This window comes from Lolium perenne, chromosome 3 (assembly GCF_019359855.2).
Source record: "Lolium perenne isolate Kyuss_39 chromosome 3, Kyuss_2.0, whole genome shotgun sequence".
Taxonomy (NCBI): Eukaryota; Viridiplantae; Streptophyta; class Magnoliopsida; order Poales; family Poaceae; genus Lolium; species Lolium perenne.
The window spans coordinates 102282506-102294159 of NC_067246.2; the positions used below are offsets into that span (position 1 = coordinate 102282506).

Here is an 11654-nt window from a genome sequence, read left to right on the forward strand (position 1 = left end):
TGTTATGTATACAGTTCACGATCCCATGATCAGTGCGCCGTGAACACATAGCCGAACTGATATCAAATTACACCATCCATTACAAAGCGGAATAAGAAAATTACAACATGGTCACATGACCAATACTTACATAATAGCCTCGAAGGGCCTAACTAAACATCAGAGTAGCAACATCACTTCAAGAAGCAGTACCCAAGTCATCTGCCATAACCCTACAGGCAACTGACTGGGAAGACGTTCCTAGCTCGCATAGACATCGTCAACTCCTTCTTCATCCATCGTGTTCCTCCAAGTCTGGCCAAGTAAATAGCCAGGGACAAAGCCGTGAGTACATTTGAATTGTACTCGCAAACCATCAAGAAGGTGATAACAATTCTAACTAAAGAAGACAAGAGAGGAAGAATAGTTTCTCTCGTGGATAAAGCATGTGAAAGAGAAATAGTTTCTCTTGTTGATATAGCATACCGGCATCTCAAGTGATGCGGACACTATGGTGGTTCTATGACATCTCTATATCTTTGTTAAAGAAGAGTTAGCATACCACCATCTCATTTGAAGGGATTGCTAGGGAAGTCCTATGACATCTCTATATCTTTGTTAAAGAAAAGTTCCTCTACATGAAACACTAGGAAGGGAGCAACCCAATTTATTTGTCCTTCCCGACCATCTCCATATGGTCGACACAACCTTTCCCGTACCCTTCCGGTACATCAAAACAAGTTCTTTCCTTTCATTTGCCAAACCATTTTGTAAACCAAAACTCATCAGGCTAAGCAACAGCCATTCCAACCGTCCATGACCGCGGACGCGGCTATTCGAATAGATTTAACTCTGCAGAGTGTGCGCACTTTCCCCACAAGAACCGATAAATCCGCCGAGATCATCCCCGGTTCGTCATACTAAAGTATGCGAGTCTCGGATAATCAGTCATAGCCTTTCGCCTGTCTCCCTTGTCATGAGTCCTTCCCTGTGGGCTTACCCCTTCCCGGCACCCCGGCAGCATACCTCCTTTTGAGCGTATCTCCGGCGCCATGACAGAAGACCCTCAGTAATCGTCCGGCTGCAAGTTAATGCAGTGTATTGCCTCCTTCAGAGCGCAACCCGGTGTCAGAGGTCATCATGACCCTCCTAGAGAGTGGTGAAGGTATCTCATGTCAACTTCAACAAACTACGGACTAAGCCCGTGCCCACTTTGGATATTGTGGTTGCGCTAGTTAATTGTCATGGGTGAGTACTTAGGCGCCAAAGTTTTCATAAAACCCAACCTTTTTCATATCCTCATCATTTTTACCAAATCCTTTCCTTTCATAAATTCTCACTCGGGGAAAACATCATGCCCAAGGTTTTATCAAAAACTTTTACAACAAGGTAAAACCTTGAGGGGTTCCCAACCTAAAGTTTCATGAGCTGAACTACTATTGCACTACGGCCGAGATGAGAGTCATCACGCCATAGAGGGGTATAAAGGTGTAGTGGAGTGAATCATACTTGCTTATGGTAAGCATGTATTATGACAACACAAGGAGGAATATACTCTCAGATTTGTGGTGGTAACTATACAACTTAGATAGTGGAGTATTACTATCCAACATACTCTCCAATAGGGTACACGGCATACTCCTCTCAATTGGAGAATACACCAAGATCATGACATAGACACCTCTATACTACAAAGGGGTGGGTGTGATGTAAGTTATTTTCTTGAGATTATGCATGCTCAAGTTGGGCATACATGATAACCAATGGGAGTAGCACGGCCATGATGCCATGTATCCCATAATCACAAGACAAAGGTGGAGTATCACCACTAGGGAGTACCCCACTTGGAAACACACATAGATGACATAAATAGAGAGAATAACACACATAGAATTCAAGGTGCTTTGGACATCAACAAATGACATCCAACTAGACACCAAACAGAGATCAAAAGATGGCTTGCCTTGGCTTATTTGTCCCTGGACTTCTTCAACTTCATCAATATAAGAATCCCGTCAATATAAATAAAATCCTTGTCCGAACCACTTCTTCTTCTTCTCCGGAATTGTTCGCATCTATCGTCGGAAAATATAAAAGGAACACAATCAAAACTATTGCACCAACAAAACAACAAGCAACAAGCATCGATCAAAGACTAACCACTCTTATACGGCTAACATATTAAAGACTTATAGATACTACAAAGCAACTAAAAGAGAACCCATTTTATTTACCTAGTAAGGGTATGAGAGTATCACCACTTAGCAATTGCCTCTCTCGGTTATCACCATGGTATGAACCAAACATCCCCTGGTAGATAACATCATAAAGAGGACAGGAGCATTAGTTTGACATCAAATACATTCACATTATATTTTGAAACATTTTTGGAAAAGCGGGAAATCATTCTCTCTATTTTGTAAAGCTTACACAACACTACACAAGAATAGGAAGCAAATGATATGCCCCACCATTTGAAAACTTAAGCAAAACAAAAGAGCTAATGTTAAATTGCAGAGGTTTTGTTTTGCAATCATAAAACAAAGGTTGCCCATTTCTAATAAAAAGAGTTGGTCAAGGGTTCTAAATAAACCGAAAAGTTTTGCTTCAACAATGCATGTCACACATATACATTACTAACAGCAACAAATATGAATGAACAGAGACTAATAATATTTTTCCTAGATAGCCAGTACTAATACAAGACTAACCCAATTGGAATCACCCAAAAATATTAAACCTACAATTTTAGGAATTTCTTTGAATCTGACTGTCCAGAAAACAAGATCTGTAAGCCATAAATCGTAGAAAAATCCTAAAAATATGAGGCCACTTGCATTAGAAAGGTAATTAAACAGAGATGCATACACAATTGGATTTGGGTTCAAAATATTTCTGAAACTCTCACAAATGGATTTACAAATTTACTGCATGCTTTCACCATTTGCTTTAACTATGGAGTTGCAGAACAGATAAAGGTTTGAAACTTGTTTGAGAAGATTAAGAAAACATTCAGCAATCCTACAGAAGTGGAATCACTCAATTAGGTTCAAAAATGGATTTTTGATGAATTAAAAGCTAACAGCCATGTCTGCAGAACACACAGAACAAGTTTAATTCACCACAAATCGTACACAACTCATAAAAATATGAGGTCAGCTGCATCTGAAAGGTATTGAAACGGTGGTTCTTACCCAACTGGTTTCATTCAAAAATTCGTTTCCAAGCTCCTGGTTTAATTCGACAAAGTCAGATCTGACCAGATCTTGATCTGTGAACCATTTCGATTTCGTTAGGTCATTTGAAGTGAAACCAACGCCAAAATGAAGGTACTGGAGAGGGCTTTCACCCAAAGTTGAGTTTGCTCAAAAAGGTTTTGTAAAACGGAAGAAATCTAACAAACAGTGATTCTGTATGTTTGCAGAACTTTATTTATCAAGCAAAATCCGTAACGAATTTGAGGATGAGACCAGCACCAAGTTGTAGATCTTTTCAAAACCTACCTGTGGAACTTTGAATCACTCGATTTGGATCTGCAGACAAGATTTGGCGGATTTTACAAGTTCGTACCAGAATCTGAAACAGCAAGATACAGAAATTACTGCAAGATTTTGGACGAACTTTGGTCAAAACCTTCAGATCTGAGGATTGCTCATCCTTCTCCATGCTTGGACCAACATGCACCTGCATCAAGATCCAATCTTGAGAGAGGAGAAAAGAGAAATAGAGCTGGATTCATCAAGAGTTAGGAGAGAAGAGAGTGAGAGGGAAGCTCTCATGGTGAGGGGAAGCTTGAGGAAGGAGGGGAGCTGCATCTTGGCTGGTTTTCATGGCCATGGCCGGCCATGGGAGCAAGGGGCAGCAGCATTTCGTGGTGAAGAGGTAGGAGAAGGGTAGGAGAGAGTGGAGGAAGGAGTGGAGTGTCAAAGTGAGAAGCCAAAGATGAGGAGGTGGCCGGCCAAGCTCTATTTATAGAGGGAGAGGGTTGGCTGCCTCCTCTTTGATTGGTGGAGGTGGGTGGCTGGCTTGGGGAAGGGAAATTTGACCCAAGCTGAAATTATTAGTGGCATTGGGAAGGGACAAAGGAGGAGATGCTTCCCAAGGTGGAATAACTATGTGAGGGAGAGAGAGAGATGGAGAAGCATGATGCTTGTGTGCCATGCATGGCATGGCCGGCCAAGATTGTGGCCATGCACAAGTGACCATCAAGAGAGTATTGCCACACATGCATGACACCCAAGGTTGAGTGTCTCACATTTAACAAAAATGGTGGCCTAAAGAGATATAGAATTTTAGGTGAAGTGATAACAATGAACAAGGGTGCTAAAGTGTAGATGGTGGTGGCATTCTGTCCTGATAAAAGATGTGTCTAAGATATGATGGCGGTGATGGTGATTTAGACAATGGTAGATCAAGGCTATGAGAGATGGTGAGTGAAGTAACCATATACTCACAATGATGAATATGGTGACATAAATTATGAATTCATGGGGTCAAGGTGATGATGGAAAGAATAGAGGGTTGAGACGGGTATGATGAAATATAAGTTGCTCTACCAATGAGAGGTCAATTGGGAGTGGTTTGAAATACTCTCTGAGTCTAGGGTTTAGTTGAAGGGAGTCCAATAGAAAGTATCAAGAGATCATCTACTTGATCAAGAGTTGGAGGATGGAGAATACAATGTGGTAGATCAGAGGTGTGCATAAGATGTGCAAGAATTGCCATTTGAAAAGTATTTGAATCACCTCAATTGTCTAGGGGCAATTGGTAATGAACTCAAGTGTAATGGAGTTTGAAAATGTTGAGAGAGAACTAGTTGGAACATAGGGGTTCAAAATGTTCGACTTACTTTCTCAAGTGAAGTAGAGTTTTTCTCAAATTTAAAGTAGACAAGAAATGGTATAGGTACCATAAACAAGCCTTTTGTTAAAAACAAAACAAAATAGAGAGTATGTTTTAGAAATCAGTACTTGGTAGAAATGGGATGAAAAACAAAACCCATTTTAGTTCTTTGTTTTGTTTGAAGAAAATTTCTGAAAAATACTTAATAAACTGGAAGTAGTTTTGTGATCAAAACTATAGAAGGAAAACAATAGGGTTTTTGAGGAGGAGAACTAATTTAGGAAGGAGTGTTCTCAAGGGTAGATGGTGGCTACAAAATGTACCCATCATACCTACTCTTGGTTTTGTGGATATTAAACTTGGATTAAATAAACACAAGAGGTAAAGAGGAAGAAGTGATCTGGTGCTGAAACATTGGATAGGATACCAGAGATCAAGTGATTATAAGAGTTGCAAGTGGAGGATGTGACATGTAAGATGTGGAAGTTGCAGAGGGTGTTGTATAGAAGAGATCCATGCACTGAGGTTACCAAAAACAGTTGTGGGTGCTAAGAGATCAACTGCCAAAGTTGGAATCTTATAAGTAGGCACACTCATGTTGCCATCAGGAGGGAGGTTTGATGTAGTAAAAAAGAAAAACAATTCTTCCTAAGCCACACATGTGTTTTATTTAGTGAGTTGCTTGTTTAACCACTAGAGGTGTTGTTATGAAGGGTAGCTCAAAACAAAACTCAACAAGCAAATCAAGACAATTCATCTACCAACAGATCAAGGCAATTCATCATAACAAACAGATCAAGGCAATTCATATTAATTAGTCTATAGAAAAAGTTTTTGTTCCCCCTAATTTTTGCACTATGGATAATTAAACAAGCTTGCAAAAAGTTGGGGTGTTACAGATCTTCCACCCTTAAAATAATCTCGTCCCGAGATTACTAAGCATAGAACTAGAGAGGTTTCAAAGTTTAGCTGAAGTTAGACTCCATTCTTCTGTAGATGTGCCATTGTTGAGAAGGTCGTTGCTTCATCTTCTGGGAGACATGATGGATTTCTGCCGATGGCGAGCTTCATGAAGAGGTTGACTACTCCATGCCGGTGTTAGATCTGTAGCTTCTTAGCGATCCTAGTAGAGTCCATGATTTCGGAGAAGTTAGTGCACCCCAATGGTGCTTTAGCAGGGTTGACAACTTTTTAGAGTTAGCTTTAAATTCTAGTGGAAGACAAAGTCTTCCACCCTTAAAATTTTTCATCGGGCTTTCGGAAAATCTTAGAGCTTCTGCCTTGCGGTCCCGTCGGGGGCTTCTGAAGGAGTCATCGATCTTCCGTACTCAGTTGAAGAATCTTCAGGGGCGACGTGCAGACCACAACTTCAAGGGGCACTCACGGTGTTAACTAAACCATATGACGCGCAGTAAGTTAGTAAGTTGATGAAACTCCTCGTGGGTATCCATATGAAGCAGCAACAAAGGTCGTCGGAGGCAATCTTCAGCTTGAGGGTCGTTGTTGACTTATACCAGCTAAGAAGTGAGCGGGTAAACTACACCTAATCTTGAGTCTTGAGGTATCTTCAAGAGTCTTCACTTGATGATGACGCGATGAACCATGCGATGTAGCTTGGCTTTGACGCTATTGTTCTCTCATCTTGTTAGACGGTGTGTTAGAGAGTGGTTTTCAAGAAGTTATCCTCGAGGTTAGCGCGATTACTCCAAGATTAGACTAAGTTAGTATGTCTTCTCGCAGAGGTGCAGTCACTCTTGAAGGTAGGGGCTTCTGCTTTCTTGGCGTAGTAGAGATGCTTCAGCTGATCTTGAAGGTAGCCAGTGTAGATAGGGGTTTGGGGTTAGTTTTTCTGACGGTCGAAAAACAACTGTTAACGGGTTTAGAGTTAGAGTCTTCCGTTAACCTATCCAACTAACTAGCAGTTAGCAATACATCGGCGAGGTAGGTGAGGGTGAAAACATCTTAGGGAGGCTTCCTACGCTGGGTTATCACACTAAGAATGTTTTTCAGATCGAAAGAGCAAGACAATCATACACACAACAAACAAATAAAATACACTCAAGGCAGCACACGAGGGGACTACAAACAATCAGCACAACAAACAAGGCACTCTAAGTATCCAGAGATACCTAATACGTGGGGGTAGCTTGATCAATCGAAGCGATTGAGTTTGTCCTATCCATCCTATAGGTTTGGGGGCTGGTCACATATGTTGGCGTCCTCATCTTGTTGACAGCGTCTCCCATAAGAATTCTTGGAGCAGTTGGTGGCGAAGCAGGCCTGGTGTTGTCTCGTCGATGTTGAGGTGGAGGCAAAAACTGTGTAGATCTTCTAGTCTCGATATCCCAGAAACATGAGGTCTTGAGAGAGGTAGCTGTCGAGGTGCTCCCGAAGTCGAGATCTTCTCGTGGCTGGCCAAAAAATGACTAGTCAAGAAACTGAGGACTTGATCCCTGATGACTGCAAAAAGTGCAAGCCCATGGAGGAACAAGGTTAGATCTTTGACATACTTTGGTGAAAACCAAAGACATGACGTTATCATCCCTATGTGTGCACACTAAGTCGGCCTCCAATCTTCAATAGTTGTTGTTGGAGATACGTGAGACTTCATAAAAAGTTGATCCATCTTCGACATCGAGTCTCCGGGTCTGAGTTGGGGACATCGCCCAATATGTAGGTTTGAAGTGGAGGAGACAATAGAGTAAGAATTTTCACACATTTTAATAAAGCGGAGAGATAAGAATTTAGAAGCTTTGAAGAAATAAGAGGAGTAGAAGCTATGCTTCCGACTAAAGAAAAAATTTGTTTCGTAAATATTTTTTCCCAAATACTTCTTTCCTAACTAACGTCCATGCTAACTAAGGTCTCCTACAGTCAGGATAGCTCTGATACCAGCTCTGTGGGGACCCCGGACTAGCTGTCCAAAATCCCTGTTATGTATACAGTTCACGATCCCATGATCAGTGCGCCGTGAACACATAGCCGAACTGATATCAAATTACACCATCCATTACAAAGCGGAATAAGAAAATTACAACATGGTCACATGACCAATACTTACATAATAGCCTCGAAGGGCCTAACTAAACATCAAAGTAGCAACATCACTTCAGCAGCGCAGTACCCAAGTCATCTGCCATAACCCTACAGGCAACTGACTGGGAAGACGTTCCTAGCTCGCATAGACGTCGTCAACTCCTTCTTCATCCATCGTGTTCCTCCAAGTCTGGCCAAGTAAATAGCCAGGGACAAAGCCGTGAGTACATTTGAATTGTACTCGCAAACCATCAAGAAGGTGATAACAATTCTAACTAAAGAAGACAAGAGAGGAAGAATAGTTTCTCTCGTGGATAAAGCATGTGAAAGAGAAATAGTTTCTCTTGTTGATATAGCATACCGGCATCTCAAGTGATGCGGACACTATGGTGGTTCTATGACATCTCTATATCTTTGTTAAAGAAGAGTTAGCATACCACCATCTCATTTGAAGGGATTGCTAGGGAAGTCCTATGACATCTCTATATCTTTGTTAAAGAAAAGTTCCTCTACATGAAACACTAGGAAGGGAGCAACCCAATTTATTTGTCCTTCCCGACCATCTCCATATGGTCGACACAACCTTTCCCGTACCCTTCCGGTACATCAAAACAAGTTCTTTCCTTTCATTTGCCAAACCATTTTGTAAACCAAAACTCATCAGGCTAAGCAACAGCCATTCCAACCGTCCATGACCGCGGACGCGGCTATTCGAATAGATTTAACTCTGCAGAGTGTGCGCACTTTCCCCACAAGAACCGATAAATCCGCCGAGATCATCCCCGGTTCGTCATACTAAAGTATGCGAGTCTCGGATAATCAGTCATAGCCTTTCGCCTGTCTCCCTTGTCATGAGTCCTTCCCTGCGGGCTTACCCTTCCCGGCACCCCGGCAGCATACCTCCTTTTGAGCGTATCTCCGGCGCCATGACAGAAGACCCTCAGTAATCGTCCGGCTACAAGTTAATGCAGTGTATTGCCTCCTTCAGAGCGCAACCCGGTGTCAGAGGTCATCGTGACCCTCCTAGAGAGTGGTGAAGGTATCTCATGTCAACTTCAACAAACTACGGACTAAGCCCGTGCCCACTTTGGATATTGTGGTTGCGCTAGTTAATTGTCATGGGTGAGTACTTAGGCGCCAAAGTTTTCATAAAACCCAACCTTTTTCATATCCTCATCATTTTTACCAAATCCTTTCCTTTCATAAATTCTCACTTGGGGAAAACATCATGCCCAAGGTTTTATCAAAAACTTTTACAACAAGGTAAAACCTTGAGGGGTTCCCAACCTAAAGTTTCATGAGCTGAACTACTATTGCACTACGGCCGAGATGAGAGTCATCACGCCATAGAGGGGTATAAAGGTGTAGTGGAGTGAATCATACTTGCTTATGGTAAGCATGTATTATGACAACACAAGGAGGAATATACTCTCAGATTTGTGGTGGTAACTATACAACTTAGATAGTGGAGTATTACTATCCAACATACTCTCCAATAGGGTACACGGCATACTCCTCTCAATTGGAGAATACACCAAGATCATGACATAGACACCTCTATACTACAAAGGGGGTGGGTGTGATGTAAGTTATTTTCTTGAGATTATGCATGCTCAAGTTGGGCATACATGATAACCAATGGGAGTAGCACGGCCATGATGCCATGTATCCCATAATCACAAGACAAAGGTGGAGTATCACCACTAGGGAGTACCCCACTTGGAAACACACATAGATGACATAAATAGAGAGAATAACACACATAGAATTCAAGGTGCTTTGGACATCAACAAATGACATCCAACTAGACACCAAACAGAGATCAAAAGATGGCTTGCCTTGGCTTATTTGTCCCTGGACTTCTTCAACTTCATCAATATAAGAATCCCGTCAATATAAATAAAATCCTTGTCCGAACCACTTCTTCTTCTTCTCCGGAATTGTTCGCATCTATCGTCGGAAAATATAAAAGGAACACAATCAAAACTATTGCACCAACAAAACAACAAGCAACAAGCATCGATCAAAGACTAACCACTCTTATACGGCTAACATATTAAAGACTTATAGATACTACAAAGCAACTAAAAGAGAACCCATTTTATTTACCTAGTAAGGGTATGAGAGTATCACCACTTAGCAATTGCCTCTCTCGGTTATCACCATGGTATGAACCAAACATCCCCTGGTAGATAACATCATAAAGAGGACAGGAGCATTAGTTTGACATCAAATACATTCACATTATATTTTGAAACATTTTTGGAAAAGCGGGAAATCATTCTCTCTATTTTGTAAAGCTTACACAACACTACACAAGAATAGGAAGCAAATGATATGCCCCACCATTTGAAAACTTAAGCAAAACAAAAGAGCTAATGTTAAATTGCAGAGGTTTTGTTTTGCAATCATAAAACAAAGGTTGCCCATTTCTAATAAAAAGAGTTGGTCAAGGGTTCTAAATAAACCGAAAAGTTTTGCTTCAACAATGCATGTCACACATATACATTACTAACAGCAACAAATATGAATGAACAGAGACTAATAATATTTTTCCTAGATAGCCAGTACTAATACAAGACTAACCCAATTGGAATCACCCAAAAATATTAAACCTACAATTTTAGGAATTTCTTTGAATCTGACTGTCCAGAAAACAAGATCTGTAAGCCATAAATCGTAGAAAAATCCTAAAAATATGAGGCCACTTGCATTAGAAAGGTAATTAAACAGAGATGCATACACAATTGGATTTGGGTTCAAAATATTTCTGAAACTCTCACAAATGGATTTACAAATTTACTGCATGCTTTCACCATTTGCTTTAACTATGGAGTTGCAGAACAGATAAAGGTTTGAAACTTGTTTGAGAAGATTAAGAAAACATTCAGCAATCCTACAGAAGTGGAATCACTCAATTAGGTTCAAAAATGGATTTTTGATGAATTAAAAGCTAACAGCCATGTCTGCAGAACACACAGAACAAGTTTAATTCACCACAAATCGTACACAACTCATAAAAATATGAGGTCAGCTGCATCTGAAAGGTATTGAAACGGTGGTTCTTACCCAACTGGTTTCATTCAAAAATTCGTTTCCAAGCTCCTGGTTTAATTCGACAAAGTCAGATCTGACCAGATCTTGATCTGTGAACCATTTCGATTTCGTTAGGTCATTTGAAGTGAAACCAACGCCAAAATGAAGGTACTGGAGAGGGCTTTCACCCAAAGTTGAGTTTGCTCAAAAAGGTTTTGTAAAACGGAAGAAATCTAACAAACAGTGATTCTGTATGTTTGCAGAACTTTATTTATCAAGCAAAATCCGTAACGAATTTGAGGATGAGACCAGCGCCAAGTTGTAGATCTTTTCAAAACCTACCTGTGGAACTTTGAATCACTCGATTTGGATCTGCAGACAAGATTTGGCGGATTTTACAAGTTCGTACCAGAATCTGAAACAGCAAGATACAGAAATTACTGCAAGATTTTGGACGAACTTTGGTCAAAACCTTCAGATCTGAGGATTGCTCATCCTTCTCCATGCTTGGACCAACATGCACCTGCATCAAGATCCAATCTTGAGAGAGGAGAAAAGAGAAATAGAGCTGGATTCATCAAGAGTTAGGAGAGAAGAGAGTGAGAGGGAAGCTCTCATGGTGAGGGGAAGCTTGAGGAAGGAGGGGAGCTGCATCTTGGCTGGTTTTCATGGCCATGGCCGGCCATGGGAGCAAGGGGCAGCAGCATTTCGTGGTGAAGAGGTAGGAGAAGGGTAGGAGAGAGTGGAGGAAGGAGTGGAGT

At 41.1% G+C, this 11654-nt stretch overlaps 2 long non-coding RNA genes across 2 annotated transcripts; both read right to left on the reverse strand.

The window, feature by feature from the left end:
• Positions 1–210: 210 nt before the first annotated feature.
• On the reverse strand, positions 211–3901 carry LOC127342021 (uncharacterized). The gene is made up of 6 exons (XR_007876123.2): positions 3601–3901; positions 3483–3512; positions 3174–3250; positions 2214–2289; positions 1943–2054; positions 211–294 (listed from the first exon to the last, which is right to left on the reverse strand). It is a non-coding gene; the product is annotated as an uncharacterized lncRNA (long non-coding RNA).
• Positions 3902–7676: 3775 nt separating this feature from the next.
• Positions 7677–11654, reverse strand: LOC127342020 (uncharacterized). Its single transcript, XR_007876122.2, has 6 exons — positions 11354–11654; positions 11236–11265; positions 10927–11003; positions 9967–10042; positions 9696–9807; positions 7677–8047 (listed from the first exon to the last, which is right to left on the reverse strand). It is a non-coding gene; the product is annotated as an uncharacterized lncRNA (long non-coding RNA).